The sequence below is a fragment of the Acanthopagrus latus genome, chromosome 8 (genome assembly GCF_904848185.1).
Source record: "Acanthopagrus latus isolate v.2019 chromosome 8, fAcaLat1.1, whole genome shotgun sequence".
Classification (NCBI taxonomy): domain Eukaryota; kingdom Metazoa; phylum Chordata; class Actinopteri; order Spariformes; family Sparidae; genus Acanthopagrus; species Acanthopagrus latus.
The window spans coordinates 11,339,431-11,358,947 of record NC_051046.1 but is presented as its reverse complement, the minus strand read 5'-3'; the positions used below and the strand labels follow the sequence as shown (position 1 = coordinate 11,358,947).

Below are 19,517 nucleotides of genomic sequence, written 5' to 3'. Positions count from 1 at the left end.
TTCGGCGAGCAAGCAAGCAGGCAGGTTGGGGTGGGGGTGGGGGGGCTGGTTGGGTGGGGGTGGCGGCGGGGGGGGGGGGGGGAGAATAAGTGGTGAACAGGGAATGGGCTGCGTGTGAGAGATGATGTTGAGGAGGGGGAGGAGAATCATGGGGGCAAGGGAGGAGGGATGGGGAGGTATAGAGAGGGGGGGGGGGGAGGGGTGCAAGCAAGAAACATGTTTTGAAATATTAATCCATGGTTCTGGCCGTGGGCTGGAGCACAGAGATGAAAAAAAAAAAAAAAAAAGGCAGGGGAACCTTTGAAGCGAGGGAATGTTCCCTGCATTTGCGAAAAAGCAGGCGCTGCACAGACGGCCATGTTGGAGGAGAACAACTGGGGCAGGTGCAATGTTTCTCCCTCCCATCTGAGAGCCCTCGTCTCCACTCCACCCCATACTGGTGCAGCGTGTATTCAGAGTGCTCCCTTTTTCCCAGCCCTGACACAAATGAGATGAGTGTGGTACAGTCTCTTAATCCCCAGTGCCTTGTAAAGCCTCTGAAAGGAATACTTACTGCGGCATAAACTATCGTTCACAGTCTTAAAGGCAAGCGCGCGAGGCTCTGTGGAGCTTCCTGCGAGCTGCATCCACTGGCTGTGGCTTCATCAGATTTGGGTGAAGAGGAAAAGCGTATCACAGGATATCACAGAGGCTTGTTGAACTTTAATGACCCGCTGAAACCCTGCTGGGAGGGACTAATGGATTCTGTTGTGACTGTGTGCCCACTTACTGGCGGCCCTGTGAGGCCAGGCCGCGTCTCGGTGGCATCGCACCTGACGTCACTACGCGCGCGACCCGTCGAGCCACCGCCGCGGTGCGCGTGGAGCGGCATGAAGACGTCCGCAAAAGAGTGAAAGCTCATTTAACGTGAGAGCAAAAAACTAATTTAGGTGGATAGCTTAATATGCAGTCCTCGCATTCAGCACGGCAAACACATCCGCTGTGAAGACAATACATTAAAACACTTTGAAAAATCACATTGGGAAAAGTCATCATCATTAAAGCGTACTCAGGCTAAGTATCTTAGATGAATTATGCTCCCTGCATCAAAAGACAGCATGAATAACATTGAGAGTGTGTCCTTTTCCTCTTCTATTCTCTGGCAGCACCCTGCTGGGAAACTTGAAATTACTCTCTGTCTGGCTATTCTCCACTAATAATAATGATAAAGTTTTTTCTCCCTAATTATGCAAAGAACTCTCAATTAGCATAACTCGTCCTCTGTGTCAGTACAAACAGTAGAACACCCCGCGGGCCCATGATGGTTTCATTCTCAGCCTGTTGTGTTTTTCTCTTTTTTTTTCTCTCTCTCTCTCTCTCTCTCTCTCCTCCCGATTTCCTCTAGTGAGTTAATGAAGATGTATGTTAATAAAGATGGTCGTGTTGGTGCAGGTGTGAAAAAAAAAACACGAGCCACTGTAGCTGTGGGAGGTGATGCTGTGCTTCGTATGCTGCCCTCTGCAGGCCTCCCACAGGGGCTGCAGCGCCGTTAAAAAAAAAAAAAAAAAAAAAAAGCCAGACCTGAAGCCTCTGTGGGGAGGCAGTGACACACTCCCTCTCACACAGCCTGCAGCAAAGATTAAAGATGTATGTTTAGGGCAGATCAAATAGAATGCAGAATCCACACGGCCTACAGAGAGAAAACAACGTGTTAAAAAAGATTTTAAATAAAACCATACATACTGTATGCTCCAGGCTTTGTCTGAGCCTGCAGTCGAGGCGGCTGATAACGTCCATCAAGCCTGCTATCATCAAAAGAAACAGACATCCGGAGAACGGGAGCTACTGGTTGTGATTTGTGCATTTTAAGGACAATGCCGTCCTGAGGGGGAAACCATGAAAGAGGCTGCGAACAAACGACGGCGGGTTTAGGATGCTCCTCATGAAAATGAGCACAGAATGTGAGCACGTTGCCACGAGGAGATGCCACTCAGCCCGTGCAGCCACAAATACGGGACGCCTGGGACTCAAAGGTGTCATTAATAGTTTTTAAAAGATGCACGAGAGTGTGAGAGGAAAAATAAGACATTGAAAGCAGAAGAACACAGGCGGGGAAGAGTGTACCATGTACTACTTAGTGCTGATGAAAGTGCCTGAAGTCCTTAAGGGTTTGGCAGTAAACACTACAAATAGATAATCTCCAGAGAGGCCCATCACCTCCCTCCTCTGCCTCCCTGCGTCTCCGAGGAAGAACTCGTCAAGAGGAAACGCCATTAAGACCACGCTGAGGGTGAACACACAGCATTTCTTAAAAAAAGTCAACCCAGATGCCAGTAACCCCCCGAATAGATCCGCCGCTTCTGCTGACTTGTGCTCTATCAAGTGTCCTCAACGCTGGAAAAAGTCACAGCTGAAGGTGTGAAGTGGACACCCAGCCACCACATGACACAGCGATATCCAATCAGCGAACAACGTTTTGACACATCAGCAGCACTCCAGAGGGCCTGTGTCGACTCAAGTGTCCACATTCCTGCTCGGTGGGCACTCGGCCTGGACACACACACACACACACACACGTACAATGTGCAGGGTGGAGCGATGTTTCCTGTGAGAAGTGGAGATGAAAGGTCACGTTATGGTGTCAGATTAGACATGGCTTTGAGTCCGGCCCTCTCGGAGCTCGGTCAGACACATTAGAGGGACATGTTTTCCCATCGCCTCATTTGAGGCGCGCTTGTGAGCCTCATGAAATCCTCTCCCCTCCTTACATCCCACTTCCACCGCCTCAGGCACTCGCAGAGAAAGGGAGGCGAGAGTGAGAAAAGAGAAAGAGGGAAAGAGAGAGTGTGTACGTGTGTGTGTGCGAAAGAGAGAGAGAGAGAGCAAGAGACAGAGAGAGAGAGAGAGAGAGAGAGGATTTCACGAATGCCTTCATCATTTAAACGGGTGTGCTGTCGCTGGAGCGCAGCATGAATAATTCAGTGAGACTGCTCCTTCTTCAAACAGACAAATAGAACAGGATTACGCCTCCACAAAGCAAACGGTAAACACCACAATCAAAACAACAGAATTAATTAGGTAATTAGGGAGACAAAATAAATGTGAAATAATGATAAACTCTTCTGAGACCACAGCTGCAACTCTGTTACAGTATGCAAATATGCAGATTCAAGAGTTCAGAATACATTACAGGCTCGGAGGATTGTTTGGAATGAATGGCATTTGGCAAGCATTTTCAAAATGATGAGATTCAACACATAATCCAGATCCAAGCACACTGCTGAGGAGGAATTTCTAAAGTGTATTTGCAAGACAGCCCTGCACAAATCTATACGAAGCCAATCAATCAGTGGCGATGAATATTCAGAGAGGGGATCATCAGCGGAGAATGTATTGCTTACTAAATGTTTGTGTTGCACAAAAAAAAAAAAAAAAAAATCCTCGGTGAAATGGACTTGAGCTCTTATTAATGCTTGTATTTGAAAGTTGAAAGAGATTATAAATCTTCTCCGGCAAGAATATATTTGTATATACACACTGACACCGTTGAGTGGGGGAAGAGAAAAAAAAACAGATGGGGGCTTACATAATTGAAGAATGAACAGCAATCCAGCTCAAGGATTTGTAGTTCATTTGCAGTCTAGAGTTAAGGCATTTATCTCCTTCTCATTCCAGCTGGAGTATTTCACCGCTCTATAGCCGATTAAAAGTGTAAGCAAAGAGAATCCTTCTCATCTCCGAGAAATCCAACCATGAAGAACAAGTGACAAAAGCGTGCAGAGTACGCAGGCCTACTGACAATTTTGTTTGCCGTGTGATACGGAAAGGTCAGGGCTAAACCTTCTGCTAGCAGCAATTAATGTCTCCGACTCAGGGCGCAGGAAGTTGCAGTGATCATCAGCCGACATCCTCGGCTTTCATCGCATGACAGAGCCTGGCACGGGGGGGCTTAGGTGAATATGAGCTATCCATTTCAAGCAATATTTAAATCACATTTCCAATTTGCAGCCCTTGAACAGCAGTTTAGAGCGGGATGAGGAGGTTGAGGCATAATGACAGCTTCTCCGGGGTTTATTGAAAGTGATGAATGCTCAGACGAGGGGATTGCTCAGTGCGAATTCATGAATTCGAGAGAGATTATTTAAGCCGAGATCAATTTGAAAAGTCCTACAGCTCAACACTGACGCAGTGTTTCAAGGGCATAAAAAAATACTCAGCACGGCCAAGGGAAGAGAGAGAGAGAAAAAAAAAGGGATCCCTTTAACAGCCTGAAAAGCCTTTTTGCTGCTGGAACAAATTAGCTCTCTAAATCTGATAATGGTTCCATCCAAACCAGTTTCATCAGCAGAACCGGGGCAATGGCAGGACACTACATGAAACACTACAGCTGAGAAACATTGTGCAGATGCTGCGCAGATTAAACTGCCCGCTGTATATGCGGCAAGCAGCGGCAGCATGTAATGATGGATGAGTAAGAGGATGATAACAACAAGCCTTGATGTCCAACAAAGCAGCGGGGGTCAGTCACTCTAAGCCGTTATGCCTTGGAGTAAGTACAAATTTACAGCCCAACTGCCTTCAAACTACTGGGACTAACTATATTAGCCATCACTGGGTACAAACCCCCGAAGACAGCATTAAAAGCTCACCAAGACAGACTGGAAGGCTGTGTAGCTATCAAAGGGACCACAGAGACAGATCCCCTGCGTCGGAGGAGAGAAAAGAAAATACATCACTAATAAATGAACATGAGATACAAAGAAAATGGAAAATGTGGGACAAAAAGAATGAGGCGCGCACATTTCGTCTGAATCCGGGAGTGAAAAGGAATAGCGAATGAGGGAGCCGCCGCTGTCCTGCAGGGGCAGGGCGGCTGTTTTTCCACAGAAGCACATCCCCGTCTCTGCCAGCACTCATTTACTGATCTCATTAATATCCCTACTCTGAGGAGGAGAGAGACGGCAGCCGTGAAACAGCCTCCCCCATCTCCTCCTCCTCCTCCTCCTCCCTCCACCCTCCGTGTGCCTGTTCCACTGGGTCCCCATCCCTTTCCTCTCATCTCCGCCTCTCTGTAGTTCAGTAATTGGGCTCAGCTCATTGTTATTCAAAACCCTGTAGAACCAATTAGCTGCAGACCTCCTGACCCTGGGTTGCTATGTAATGGTGCAAGCTAAAGACTCTAAGTGAGGAAGCCAAGAGCAAAGGTTTTAAATTCCTTTAGTTCCTGATTAATAATCCTGTCAGGGCGATCAGAGACATTAAAGAGAGACTCTCGTTCGGCTCCTGCTTTTATGGCTTCTCCCTCATTTCTAGGCTGTCCATTAAAGCTTAATGATGCCGGGGGTCGCTCTCGCTCCTCTGTCTTGTCAGATAAATGTACAGTTAACAGGATGATGAGGAATCCTGATCCTCCGGCAATCTGGGACAAAGCAGGCCAGTGACCCCTCTGGGAAGAAGTAGGACAGCAGCAGGAGAAGATGAACACACAGCGGCTAGCACAACAGAGACAGTGGTGGCGCGGATGGTGGACCGAGATGTCCGGCTGCCCCGGAGGACAGAGATGAAAGAGACGGGACGGATAAAAACCTGGGGTGGAAGGCAGAGATGAGAGGGATGCAGATAACGCTTCATGCAACATTGATGAGGAGACCGAAGGTAAAGGAAGAGCAGTGGTGGAGGCTGCAAAGACAGCCTGGTGCTACAAGTGATGTGCTGAACAGCAACGCAGGGAGTGCAGATGTTACGGTGCCACATCAGACGCCACTGAGGAAATAATAACTAATCAGCAACTGTAGGAAGATTGTTTGCTTACACCTGTTTGTGTAAGCTGGTGTTATAAGAGCAGATGTCCATAAATTGATTAATTTCGCGAAACAGATTAACATGTCACAGGCTGAAGCAACATGTAAACACCGGCCTAAACAGCTCCCCAAGGCTTAGAACAGCTATAATCCATACTTTTACTTATGAACAACGGATCACGTTTCGACTTGTATGCGTGTCTTTCGTGATGATGAGCTCATAGGGAGCTACTCGGCTCAAAGCAGCAGCGCAGCATCTCTCAACCTTTTTGTTTTAAAGCCCAAGACTCTCATCAGCGAGACAAATAGTGATAAAAACTCACTGAGTGCTGCAAAAATTAGATACCATACAGTGTAGAAAGTGGACGGAGCTCCCGGGTCCACAGGCCAACGCCGAAGCGCCCTTAAACCTGCATTCTTTCTATTAACCAGCAGGAGGGGACCCCACTGGTTTCAATATATAGTAATGTCTTTCTAGTTCAAATTTGATGACAATATCGCTGAAAATGAACACTTCACACTTGTTTTTCTAAGGAATTAGGAATTATTGCAAAGAGTGGGTCTCCTGAAACCTGATCTCTCGTTGGCTCATATCTGGTCAAATAAAGTGTCGATCAGCCATCTCTGGGTCTCCTGTATGGACCATAATGATGTTTTGCATAATGGTCTTATGAAAATAGTTTCTTGACGGACAAAAGCATCTAAAACATGTACATTTTGAAAATGATGTACCCATTTAGAGTAGAATAGACAATAAAGCAGCGTAGCTTCAGGCCATGGCCACCTTGTAATTAGCTAATGCCTGCCACCCTGTCCTTGAGTTCTCAGTCAAATCCAATCAGGATAGAAGAGCTGCATATCCTCCACTGCCCCACTATCTCATCCATGTCTGCTCATTTGTAGCTTCAAGAAACCAAGATCGCACTGGCCTAAACAGTCAACTCAGTGCTTCAAGGAAATAGTCCAGAAACCAACAAGACTTTCTTTTTGCTGGTCCCAAGTGGCCAAAACATGCTTAACTGCAAGTTTTATTGACTGTCTTGCAGAGAGGAACTTATATGAATAAACCTACAGTCAGTTAGCTTCAGCACACACACACACACACACACACACACACACACACACACACACACACACACACACACACACACACACACACACACACACACACATATATTTACTAAAAGTATTGCAATGTTATTTTAACAGTTCTACTTAAAAATCCCTCTACCTCCTTTCATTTGCTGGAAAAAATAACAAGAAAGCAAAGTTGTTCACTCACAGCTTCTGTTTGGGTTCTGTTACCCAGATGCTGACAGCATTATATTACCAGGTGTTTGTGTTAATTTGTCCACGGCCCTCCTGTATTTCTCATGTTTGTAGTATTTATACAAAGTTAAGCTAACTGACGGCTGGCTGAGGCTTAATAATTCGCAGACAGACAAAAACTATCAACCTTCTCGTCTAACTTTCAGCAAGAAAGTGAATGTTTATTTTCCCCAAATGTCAAAATATTCCTTGAAACTATCAGTCAAATCTATTTCACACCCCATATATTACAAACTTGTTTAACGTCTTCCAAGCTGTTAAGATTCAGATTTATAGAGCGAATAATTTCATCGAAACGTCACGGGGCAGCGAACCACCATCAGTCCATAAAAGGCAACTGACTTGTCTTGTTTGTGAATCATCTTTGCGGGCGACTATGATTTTTTTGAACCGAGACAACGCCATGCTCACACCTGTTTTCTAAAAAACTTGTTTGGGAAACTTGTGGTGTTTGCATTCCTAGAGCCAAAGTGCTTATTTGGTTCAGTTCTCCAGGCTTGGCCGAGAGTTGCTGGAGGATTCACATGCGCTGCTGTAAACACTGGCTGCCTCAAGCCCTCTGACACTGATGCATCGCCTCCCAGGCTGCTATAAATCCTTTTACAAACAAACTCCATAAAGCTCTTTGGTGCCTAAATATTTATGGTTGCCTGAGTTTCCCTTGAGGGTTGTTTTCTGTCAAAGTACCAACAGCACTAAGTCATGTGGAGTGACTCCAGACTTCTTATCTGGGCGTCAGGGTAAAGGGCCTGGTGGTCTGGACATCTCCACCAGAAGAAGAACTCACAGGGAGGAAAGGCCACTAATGAGTGCTTCTCCCCCTCCCATCACTTCTCCTCACTGGTCTTCTCTGTTAGTGGACTCAATTGACCCGGCAAACAAACACACTGGCGGATGACCTCTGCTGACCAGACAGACAAACAAACAAACTTCCCTGTGTCAAAACTACCAAGCCCGCCTCTGTCAGGGACCAGGAAGCACTCAATGTAGGACAAACATGCCGGAAATATCAATGGACAGAAGACAATAACGGACATGAGGCTGTAACCCAACCTGGCTGCTGGATGACTAACAGATCAGGAGGTCAAACGCTGTTATCACCGCGGCACACACCGCCAGCGCGTGGATATGAGACGGCTGGAGAGTAAATACAGGTGTGCTGACGGCGAAACCCTCATCTCATAGGTGGATGCCTTTCTGAAACGTGTCATTTCGCCCGTCGCACTGTCGCTGTCAGCTGCTAAACAAGGTGGCTCCTTGAAACAAGTGTCTCTAAAAAAGCGGCAGCGGGGCCTGATGAGTCCTCAAGCATCCTCCCAGTGCTGTGATTACTGACGTTTACCCTCTTTAATATGTGTAATTCCCATTTTCTCTGATTCATGAGTAAGAGCCCTCAGGGGGACCACAGTAAGTGGCAGTCTGCCAAAGCCCTCCTGTAGGAAAGGCTCTAAGTCACTTCTCCCTCAGCAGTGAGATACAGCACGACAGTTACAGGTTGTCTCGCTCTACCTTTATTATTGTTTTTGGCTTCTAGGAGCGCCGATGACAGCTTGATTATACAACGCCTAATGTTATGTGTTTTGCATGCAGGTGTGACACAATTGTGACTGCACACCTATAAAAAGGAAACTGAAAAATAGTAGCATGATGTTTCACAAACACTGGTTTTACATGTGTCACAAACTGCTGCTAATTGCACACCGGAGCCAAAATAATGACCTTGGCTTAGTACAGAGAGCAGGACTGACCACAGAGGACACTGAGACGGGTATTTTCCTAATCCATTTTCCAAAACGCTCATAAATATAGACTTTAAAGGAGCAGTGTTAAGGATTTAGGGGGGATCTGCTGGCGGAAATGGAAAACAATATTTACAATTAATTGCGTTTTTTTGTTTTCTTAGGGCCTTGGCACTAGAATTTTGGGGGCGTCTGTGACTCTAGTTGTCGCGATTTTGTCCCGCATCGTTGGCGCTAGTCAGCCCTTGTCAGTGGCTTTTCGGCCAACTGAGCATGTTGAAATGGAAATTACTCTGATTGCCCGTTCAGCTAAGTGAATCAGTGAACAAGAAGAGAAACGGGAAAAGAAAGAAAAAGCCCCATAAGCCTGTCAGTGTAATATCCATGATTTCACCCATTCAGCGCAATTTCTCTGCTCAGTGCCGTTTGCAACTTTTTTAAACAGACACATTTTTGATTAGAAGAGGCAATATTGGCGAGGGTGGTGTTAATAAAACATTGCTTTATCATTACAAATGACTGACAAATGCAGTCTATGGTTACCCGGTGGTATGGAGTTACTTCCTCTCAAACAGGCGCAGAATGTTTTTGGATATTGTTATATTGTGGGTCATGACCTAAGTGTTGTCTTTTCCTGGTTTTAAAGCTGCATTACAGTAAAGTGACGTGATGTGATATTCTGAACTTACTACGTTGTTCTGCTCCTACTGCTTTCTTCACAAAATCTGTCAAAGCTGCAAAACATAAGAATTGACCACCTTGAATTAGAGGCAGCGTATCCCCAGAGCGCCTGCTAACTGCTGCTGACTGGATTCTGTTTATACATCCATGACTTTAGCTACTGTTAGCTTCTTAGCTCAGTTAGCTGTGCATCTTACCAGTCTTTAGATCCAGGGCTAGCTGTTAAGCATTCTAACTTTAGTGGATACCTCTTCAACATATGAGACATAGATGACAACAAAAATATTATCTTTTACATTCTACATTTTTTAATGTTTTGAACCAAATTTCCTACATAATGCACTTTTGATATTTCCTGAATGTATAAATAGTTATCCCTACAATATTGAGATATTTGGTCAAAAAATATCATCATATATGATTTGGCATCCAGTCCTAGCTTTTATGAAAGAAGGTTTCAAAATATTGATATAAATATTAATATTTATATACTAAAAGTATTGCAATGTTATTTTAAGGCCTTATCCTGCAGCTTGACTTTAAGCATTAAAGACATGAGCAGTCTAACCCAATATACTACAAAATCCCTGCACATTTCATATGCTGGAAAAATGGGGGTAAAAAAGCAGAATCAATCACTTACAGCTCCTGTTCTGACAGCATTATAGTACTAGGTGTTTGTGTTATTTTGTCCACAGCCCTCCTGTGTTGTAACTCGTCACAGTGCTCACCTGTGACCTGACCTGTTTTCCAGTCTCGTACAGTCAAGACAAGACAAACCGCCTGTTGGTAAAAATAACAGAAATTCAGACACAAGTCAGTATAATATTGTATTTCTCCTTCTTCCTGGCAGGAGGTACTCTTCACCTTCACCAGCACAGAGGATGTGAGAGGCAGTGGTTTTATTTAATGTCTAGTAGTTAGTGTATTCTTTTCATCTCTGGGTTACAGAGTGTGCTGCAGGCCAAACACAGAGGGCCTACTGTTGGAGAACAGCTACATGATGACAGACCCACCAAGAATGTTGCCCTGACCGCCATATGTAATACAGCACCCGAGTTCCCTTATTAAGGAGTGAAATAATTTCCACCAAAGTGGTTGGTGGCGCTGACAGCTCAGATTAATGCTCTCTGTAAAACAGCCAGAATAACAACTGCTCCTGCACGCATCGTGAAAACCAGTACGTTTGGCTGAGGGAAGCCTGCCAGCTCTACAAATTCATGCATATTTGGGTCTGTGAACATCTGCCAGTGCAAATAATTTATGCTGTTCTCTCGGTTAAGGGGCAATGAATCCCCTCTGAAAAGTTTTCTCCAACTTCTACAGTAAGCCCGCGCACCTCCCCCCCTCCCACACACACGCACACACACCTCCCCCTCGTCCTCTCCCTGGTGTGAAGTGGTGCAGACATACGCCCCAACCACAGACCAGGCTGAATGAGGAGGATCCTGAGGCGTGTGGGAAAGTCCCAGGCACCACTTCAGTCGACCAAGAGCCAACTGTTTCCTGTCCCTCTTCAGGCCTCGGGGTGAGAGCGCGCTGTCAAGGCCATATCCATAACATCCTCCGTGCTGCAGCATGAATGGAGCCTTGCCTTGGGTGGGATCTCCTCCACAGCGAGCTCCAGACACAGAGCAGATATCTGCATGCACGCCTCACAGCCGGGGCCCTGTAGACACGTCTCTCCACTGGAGCGGTGAATATCTTATGAGCATCGTGGAGGTGGATCAAAACATTTGAGCTTGCTGACACCACGGCGCTTCCCTAAAAAAAAAAAAAAAAAAAAAAAAAAATGGGGCTCCGTTGTTGTGTTCCAGCACAATGGTATCAGGTGATTAAACATCCGAGGGGAGTTGTATTGATATTCAAAACGCCACCACCAGCAGATGGCATATTAATCATTAATTGATTCTCTGCCATTTCTGTTTGATCTACAGCACAAGATTCTGGGCTAATTTAGCACCCACTATGTGGTGCTCGGCAATGATCGCTCGACTATTTATGAGCAGAGAGGGAACCTATCATTTTTCCTTCAAAGTTATAATAATACGCTGCTCTCTGCTCCTGCAGTCAACACACCCCGCTGGACATGAAGTCAGCTCACACTCCATTATATCTGCTTGCAAATTAGATAACAACCGTCAAAATACTTTCATCATTATGCACCCGGCGACTAATTACAATGTATAAAAAAGTACCTGGAAGTGAAGAGAAAGTAGTAATTTCATAAATGAACACTTTGGCCTTTTGACTCACACAGTGGAAATGATGTGGGAGGGAAAGAAGCCTCACATTAACTCTGCCGAGTGCTTGTGTACGTGTATATCAGGCGAGGCAAGAAGCTGTCAGGAAGCTCTCCTCCCCTCCTCATTACTCCTCTCGTCCTCACCCTCTCCTCCCAGTCCGAACGGCTCTCCTCCTCTCCTCCTCCAGCAGACTGGCAGGAGGTCAGCGTCGGGCCAATCCTCGGCAGCCCCAGAAGGGAGGTGCTGTCAACAAGCAACATGGATAGTTTGAACACTGAGGGCAACGCTGTGGCACGCCGAGGTCACGAGGAATCACTCAACCAGGAACTGACCAACAGTGCGGTAGGAGATGTAACTGTCAAGGCTCGGGCCTCCTAATGAGATATCACCATTACAGTCCAGCACATCTAAAGCTGCCCGTCCTGTTGAGGAATTCATTTAGATAAAGCGTGTTTCTATAGAAATGCTCAAATACTGCAGGCTCTGCTGTTTTTATTGACTTTATATTTCGGATTATGAATTGAATCCATAGTGTATCTGTGTATTTCTGCAGTATTTCTTGTGCAACCGTATGCCACTTTATTCTGTACACCAACCCAAACAAATGCAGTCGAATACATAGCCTGACTGATACGATATGGTGCCGATATGGGTTGACAGATATTATCAGCAGATATCATCGTATTTGTTGCCAGATACGCGTCCGTAAAAGGGAAAAAACTTTTTTGATTGATGATAATGCAGAAAAAAGATGCTTGGGAGAAGTTATAGTTATTGAATTCCCAGTAAGTTTACTGTTCAGGCATTTGAGGGATGATTACAAAAAAATGTGCGTATATCAGCCTCGTCTTCATCGTCTTCCTTCGCAAAGACCACGACACTTCTGTTGAAACAGTTTTGGAGAAGTTGATTCAACTTATCAGGAGATGTTTCCAATATTAAGTCTTCCCATGGATATAAATGGGGGTGATCAGTTAACTAAACATGACCATTTTCATGATAGTGGGATTAATTGCGGGGTTGTTTGATTTGGAGTGTGCAGACACAATGAACTGTGTGGTGACTGTTTCTAGCTTCTGCTCCTCTGCTCTCAACTCAGCTTATTTCACAGCTAAGTCTGCCCTCTGCAGGTTAAAACAGGACGACTGTAGAAGCCTCCTGGATGAGAGGTGACAGGTCTTCAAGAAACATGTCCAGTTGACTAGGATACAGCACATAGAGTTACCGTAACCCGGCTAACTGAGAATCTTCAACAAGACAACTGTACGCCCTGGTTTTGGCTCTTTGACAGAGACAGATTTACTTGTATCGTGACATTTTTGGCCTTTCAATGAACAGTCATCAAAAGGTAGAATATCAACAAAATCTGTGCTCGTACAGAAAACCGAGGCGAGAGCAAAAAGCGACTCAGAAACAGAAGAACATGTTTTACCAGAAGCAACAGCTGTCCACATAAACGACCATTCATAAACGATTAGCTCCACGTCCTCAGGTCATGATCGCACTATGACACAATGTCCCTCCGTTGTGCTGCTTTGAGACATCTTTGTGGAAACTTTTCCTTCTCAGACTTTTCCTATTCATCTCACTAACCACAGCTTAGAAGACTCAACTGGCAGGTCAAGAACAGATTTATGATCTACTGGTTAAACCTAAAGACAGTCTGTTTAAATTGTGAGAATGTTCTATTTATTTCCTTTTTGCTTGCTTCTCCATCCCACTGATAAAGTTTAATATAAGATCCAGACATTATGGCTATTATTATATACACACACACTCCTGCTAGTTATTACACAGTGTAGTGTTTTGCTTGGCCTTGTCAGTTTCTGTCTAGTGATTTTCCCTTAGATATAATATGTAACATTACCACATTAAAATGTCTAAATCAAACTAGACTTTTGTTGAGTTGTGTACCTTTATAGTCCTAAATGTTTCCAACAATGTTCAAACCCACAGCAATCTGTAATTTTTTTTCTTTGATCGCCTGTCGCTACAGCTTTTCAACACTCACAGACTGAGGAAGAACGTGACTAAAGAAAACGGGAAATAAAACCTTGAAAACATTACCTCGTCAACATTTCTGCCTGAGCCACGCCAACAGATGTTCATAAGTAATGGTGGTTGTTTACCAATGAAGACAACAACTCCCATGATCCCACACTATCTTTGCATTTTGTTATTCTTTTGATTAAAAAAAAAAAATCACACACTGTGCATTTAAGTGACTTCTCTGTTACTTAAAAGTTGTGAAATTATGATAAAAAATAACTAAATAAAAAAAAAAAAGACTCCTGAGAAATCTGTGTGCACATGACACTTCATGCCAAGATTGTTTTCCTGACCGTGAGGGTGATGAGTGGGTCCATCCGACTGGAGAGGTGTCAGAGGTTAAACGACACGCCGCACTTATTCTCTGAAGAGTTTTTTTCTTTTCTTTTTTTTTTCAGAAATGGCTTATCATAAAAATCTAAATTAACATAGAGACAAATCTGCGGCGCTGAGGTGCAATCACGCCCAGACACTCAGGCGTGGATCAAAGCCGCGAGGAGACACGGGGGACCAGCAGATGAAAGCGGTACACATTAAGCTGTTTACTAAGGTGACATGAAAAGGTGTTTTAGCGCAGCATTCAGCCTGATGAGGGAGAGTGGGTTATCTTATTAGATATTCAGAGCTGCCAGTTCGCAGCCTTTAAAGCCCTGCTCGACATCAAAAGAAAACTCAATTTACTGGCAAGGTTCTGTCTAATAATAGTGATGTCCCTCTGGATCAAATTAACATTTAACTGCTCAGGCTCTGTCGGGCACCGGCGAGGTGAGACGACGACTCACTTAGTGGCGGGTATCGTGGTTTCCAACCTGTGGGTCGGCACCCCCACAACGGACCAGGAGATAGATTTGTGGGGCGTATTTAGCAGCGGCAGAGTTTAGAAAAAGAATCTGCAATACACACTTTCCTCTAACATTTTTGTGGGTATAAGTTGTTTAAGGGTTGTGGCTCTAAACCGTTTCATTGTCAGATTGCAAAACCGGGTAAGACAAACACAAAAAAAAAGACAAGAAAATATCTTGTACGGTTTAGGTCAGACTCTCCTCAATCACACTATGATCACAGTAAAATGACCAGAAGGTAGACCACAGCGTAAAAACACTACATCTGTCAAATTGATTGAAATTTGGTCGTAAAATGTTGCGGGATTACGCGGAAGATCACAATATGTGTGGTGGTTCCTGCTCCAGCTGAGAGGACTCATCACACAACAAGGAATCCACAGTGCAAATTTAGTAAAATTCTCCGAAGCCTCCTCAGTTTTTTCTCGTTTCCCACCGAGTCGAGATCACGTGCGCAAAACCACTACTACGCCGCATTGCAAACAGATGGATCAAACAGTCCTTCCCCTTTTCTTGGACCGCTGTCTGTTATTGGAAAGAATTTCAGTAAGAATTACCAAATCTGGCCGCCTGTCAGGAAAACAAATGGACACAGATGTAGTTTTCCATTTTACAGGCTGTTTATGTCTTGCAAATTCCTTCTCCAGAAGAGCGGGGTATGTTCTTTCATGTTTTAATGGCTCAGAGTGACCGCAGCCCTTTGTGGCAAAATGCACTTTTCCAATACTAATGACATACAGTCACACAAGGCTCTGGCAGCAGCGTGCTACTGAGGCTGCGTGCCCGCTGTGTAATTAGTCCACCACTAACTCCTAGTCTGGGGAAACATTCACAACCACATTAAACACTGACGGTTTTTCACCTCAGAGAGCCTGAAGCAGATGGATACGCTTTGGAGGAATCATATAGAGCACAAATGGCTTTCATCAGTCAGTCAGACTGATAGCATTTGTTGTCTAATAGGAGGAGGTTACTCCGCAAGCTCCTCAGGCGCTGGAAGGCCGAGAAGGATTGGATGACAGTGGTTTTATTGGAGTGATCGTCTCTCGTGTGATCCTCTTACAAGAAATGTAAAAAGTAAAAAAAAATCAAAGTACCCAACAGTGTTTGTCGAAACACTGACAAACCTCACAGAAATACCACTGTGCTGAAAACCACAGTGCTCACATTTCTAACTGAGAGATGCGAAACAGTGTGGCTTCATGGCTGTTTTGTGCAATAACGCCACCTGGTGGCACTCACTCTGTATTACACCAAACCAAAGTTGAGATCTTTGAAAGGTAATGAGATCATTTCATCAGTGTCTGAGTTGCATTTTGGGTGATGTAGGCCACAGGTTCAGAAAGGAACAAGAATGTGTGGAGTAAAAAAGTTGATATTTCTAGTTCGGCTGTATCAAATTTGTTCATTTGTTTTTTAAACTGCAGGAGTTAAATGATAGCCCAGTGGACAGCTTTTCGAAAGCTGGTGCCACCATTACCCACAATGCAACTTAGCCACGAGTAACATCACTGCAGGCAATTTGTCAGATTACATGCAGCTTCCTCTAGAGCCACAAAAAGCCATTAAACACTTTTTTCACACATGTAGTAATACTCTTCAAGACCTGTAAACACACTCAGGATAAGTGACAATACACTATACAACTACTCACTTCCTAGGGTTTCAAGATAACTGATAATTATTCATTTATAATTGCAGTTAAATAGTAAAAACCATAGCAAGCAAAGGGTTATATAGGATTAATAAAACCAAGTGTACTCTGTAGTGGTAAAATCTCATTCTGTTACTGAAGCTGTCAAAAAATGTAGCTGAGTAAATATTTCACTCTGAAATCTATTGGATTCAAAGTCTAAAGAAACACAAGTAGCGCACCTGACTAAATATGTTTTCCACCTCTTGACTTTTTTTCACTCTAAGACATAAAGGAGTGAAACCGTATTTGCTCTAATATATAAAACAGAAGTATACATAGATGCTCAAATATTCTGCTAAATCCTGTCTGAGTTTGTCCCCAGAGAGCAATAAACTGAAGACGTTTTCTGATCCCTGATCCAAGCTGTTCCTGCAGACCTGTCTGAAGTGTCTTTCAGCTGGCAAACAGACACGTGTGGAGCAAAACCTGCTGAAACCATCACTCAGACTCCAACCAGCCTCATTAGCAGTAGCTGTCTCATGCATATGTCTCTCTCATCTGCGGAGTTAACGATAGCGCTGAGGCTGTATGTCACCAGGGTCACATGAAAGTCCCCCACACCAGAGGAAGGCCTCTTGGTGACCCCTCGTCTGACGTCGAGTGTTAATCGCAGCGGTGAATAGAGCCAAGAAAGGAGCAGGCGCTGAGGTGTCTCCCTGAACGGATCTGCAGAGGAGTCCTTGTGTGCGTGTCAGTCTTTCTGATGGGCTGTTAAAAGCCATCAGGGTGCTGTGATCTCAGAGCTCACCCCATATGGTCCTTGTTAAGGCTGGGGGAAATTGGATTAGAGAAATTCTTCTTGAAACGCTCCGAATTGTTCTTGCCATAACAACTGCGAGCAGCTGACACCAATGAGACCACAAATCAGCCTGAAACTAATATCCAGCTTCTCTTTTTCATGTCAAGCAAGTCACAACAGAGGAAAAGAAGCCGGCTGGAGGGGATTCTGCTCCACACATCTTTTGCTCAGAGAGGTGAGAGGAGGTAGGGGCCCTGGCCTGCTTTCAATAGACTATTACATTTCTTTCCCTCAACATAATGTGCTGACTGCACCACATGCTTTCCATCATCAGGATGTTGTTCCACCGCTGGCAGCAGGGGACTCTGGTGGATCCACACCATCAGAGGAGGGAAATCACCTGAGCCAGCATGAGAGGAAAGAGCTTACAGGTGTCCGTGTGACCCCCCCCAGGATCTTGATCACATCCACCACTTTGCTTGAAATTATTTTTTTAAATGGAGTAATAAAAGCTTTGAGGCCGGAGGACGGCACAGGCCCGAGAACGTTTCTTTTAAGTGTTTGAATCAGGACCACATGTTCAATTCAAAGTAAGCAAGTCATATGTTTTATGTCACTTTTTCTGGGAAAGGATGGAATCTTGGCCGCAGCCACCGTACCACAATTTGCTGAAATAAAGCAGACTGCAGTCTGTGTGTGGACGCCACTCAAACACCCCAGGTTAGCCAAACAAACCAGACTGACGTGGGCAGACAGTTTGAGAGGCGTATCGAGTGCCTGCTAATCCCAGCGGAGCTTTTATAGAGCCGACGAACGGGCGAGAAGGCAGGACAGTAAGAAGAAACAGAGGTTTGGAATTATATGTAAATGCATAAGCCTTAAAGCCTGAGTCCACCTACACAGCTGGTTTCACTCATGTTGTGTGTGGACCTCTTCTTGTACTGTGCGCAGTGTTTCCCTGCAGCAGTCTGCAGCAGAGCGAACCTGCCTCCGTCAACAGTGCAGTTCAACAGAAGACAACAACATGGCAGATTAGAACCAAAACAAGCATGGCCGACCATCAAGCGAACACGTCACACTCTCTCAGCTCCGTTCAGGTCCTGCGGAGGAGTTTTGTCTTGTGGAAGAATTCAACAGTTACAAGGACGATTTGACGGGAGATGAAGCAAAGAGTGTAAAGAACAGCACAGACCTGTGGCAGAGCTGAGGCTCTGTGTGGCAGGACTCAGTCAGGCTCAGGATAGCGTCCTTGAAAAAATGAATGATAATGATGTCCTCAGAGCTGTACATTTCCAACAAGCTACCGCGCTCTCTAAAAACGAACTACACGTTGTGAGCCGCTTCTCTCTTTGTAATTTCGTACCACTTGGTCAGCAGGAGTCAGCGATTGTTTGTCAAAGTCAGGTTACAATCGTTTAAACTGTCTAGCTTGCATTTCGACTCGTCTGAAAACAAAATGAAGACAGGCCTAAGACCACAGACCTGTCCAACAAATCTTTGTGAAACCGTCCCTGAAAAAAAGATTTTAAGAAATACACAAAATTAAAATTTCTGCCTCATGGTTGTATGCCTCCGTGCAACAGTCAAGTCATAGTTCCTTGTGTGCTATTCTATGGCGGTGAATAATGCACAGAATATTTTTTAGCGGAATATTATGTAACAGTGAAGTTGACCTTTGACCTTTTGGATAAAAAATGTCATAACTTCTATCCGTTTTATCCTGTAAGACATCTGTGTCAAATGTCTTGTTGAGTTATGGCCAAAATTGTGAATTTGTCAATTTTAGGACTTTTTCCTAAAGTGGAGGCTGTACACCACCTGGGTACAAAGATTGTCATTGGGTCATTTTCAACCCAGCAGTTAAAATCACAGTCACAGAGTCAGTCACAGACTACCAAACACACACACACAGTGCTGATTGATCTCAGACAGAACTAAAACTTTCTCGCGCAGGTGTACCGTCACCTTTCCACGACCCCATACGCAACTTTTAAAGATCAAAGTTCAAACGATTTCAGACACAACCATCAAGGCCCTGTTTACTAACACTGCTACATTCAGAGTGTGAACATGCTGCAGGTGGCAGAACCCTCAGTTGTCTCTGTGCTGCAGAGGAGAGGTCTGGGACAGGCGGGTGAAGCGGCCGCTTGTTCTCCTGTAGTGGTCGTGGTCGTCCTCTTAGATCACCTTTGATTTATGTTTATGTTCACATTTGACTATTATTGGAAGTGCCTTCAGTAAATTGCATACAAAAGTAATTTCAGTGCATTTGTGATACTTTCTTGGGCTATACAAGTACTGTCTCTTGATTAAACATTATATATATATATATATATATATATATATATATATATATATATATATATATATATATATATATATATTGTTTACCACCTTTGCAGTAACTTAAGAAATG

The 19,517-nt window shown here is 44.5% G+C and overlaps 2 long non-coding RNA genes across 3 annotated transcripts; one reads left to right on the top strand and one right to left on the bottom strand.

Moving 5' to 3' along the window:
- Positions 1-10,346: 10,346 nt before the first annotated feature.
- LOC119024266 lies at positions 10,347-19,353 on the bottom strand. 2 transcript variants are annotated; one of them, XR_005076435.1, is made up of 3 exons: positions 18,294-19,353; positions 11,786-12,018; positions 10,347-11,293 (listed from the first exon to the last, which is right to left on the bottom strand). It is a non-coding gene; the product is annotated as an uncharacterized LOC119024266 (long non-coding RNA). The 2 variants fall into 2 exon arrangements; XR_005076434.1 differs by having other exon boundaries at positions 11,822-12,018.
- Positions 15,209-19,114, top strand: LOC119024265. Its single transcript, XR_005076433.1, has 3 exons — positions 15,209-17,336; positions 17,436-17,950; positions 18,053-19,114. It is a non-coding gene; the product is annotated as an uncharacterized LOC119024265 (long non-coding RNA).
- Positions 19,354-19,517: the final 164 nt, after the last annotated feature.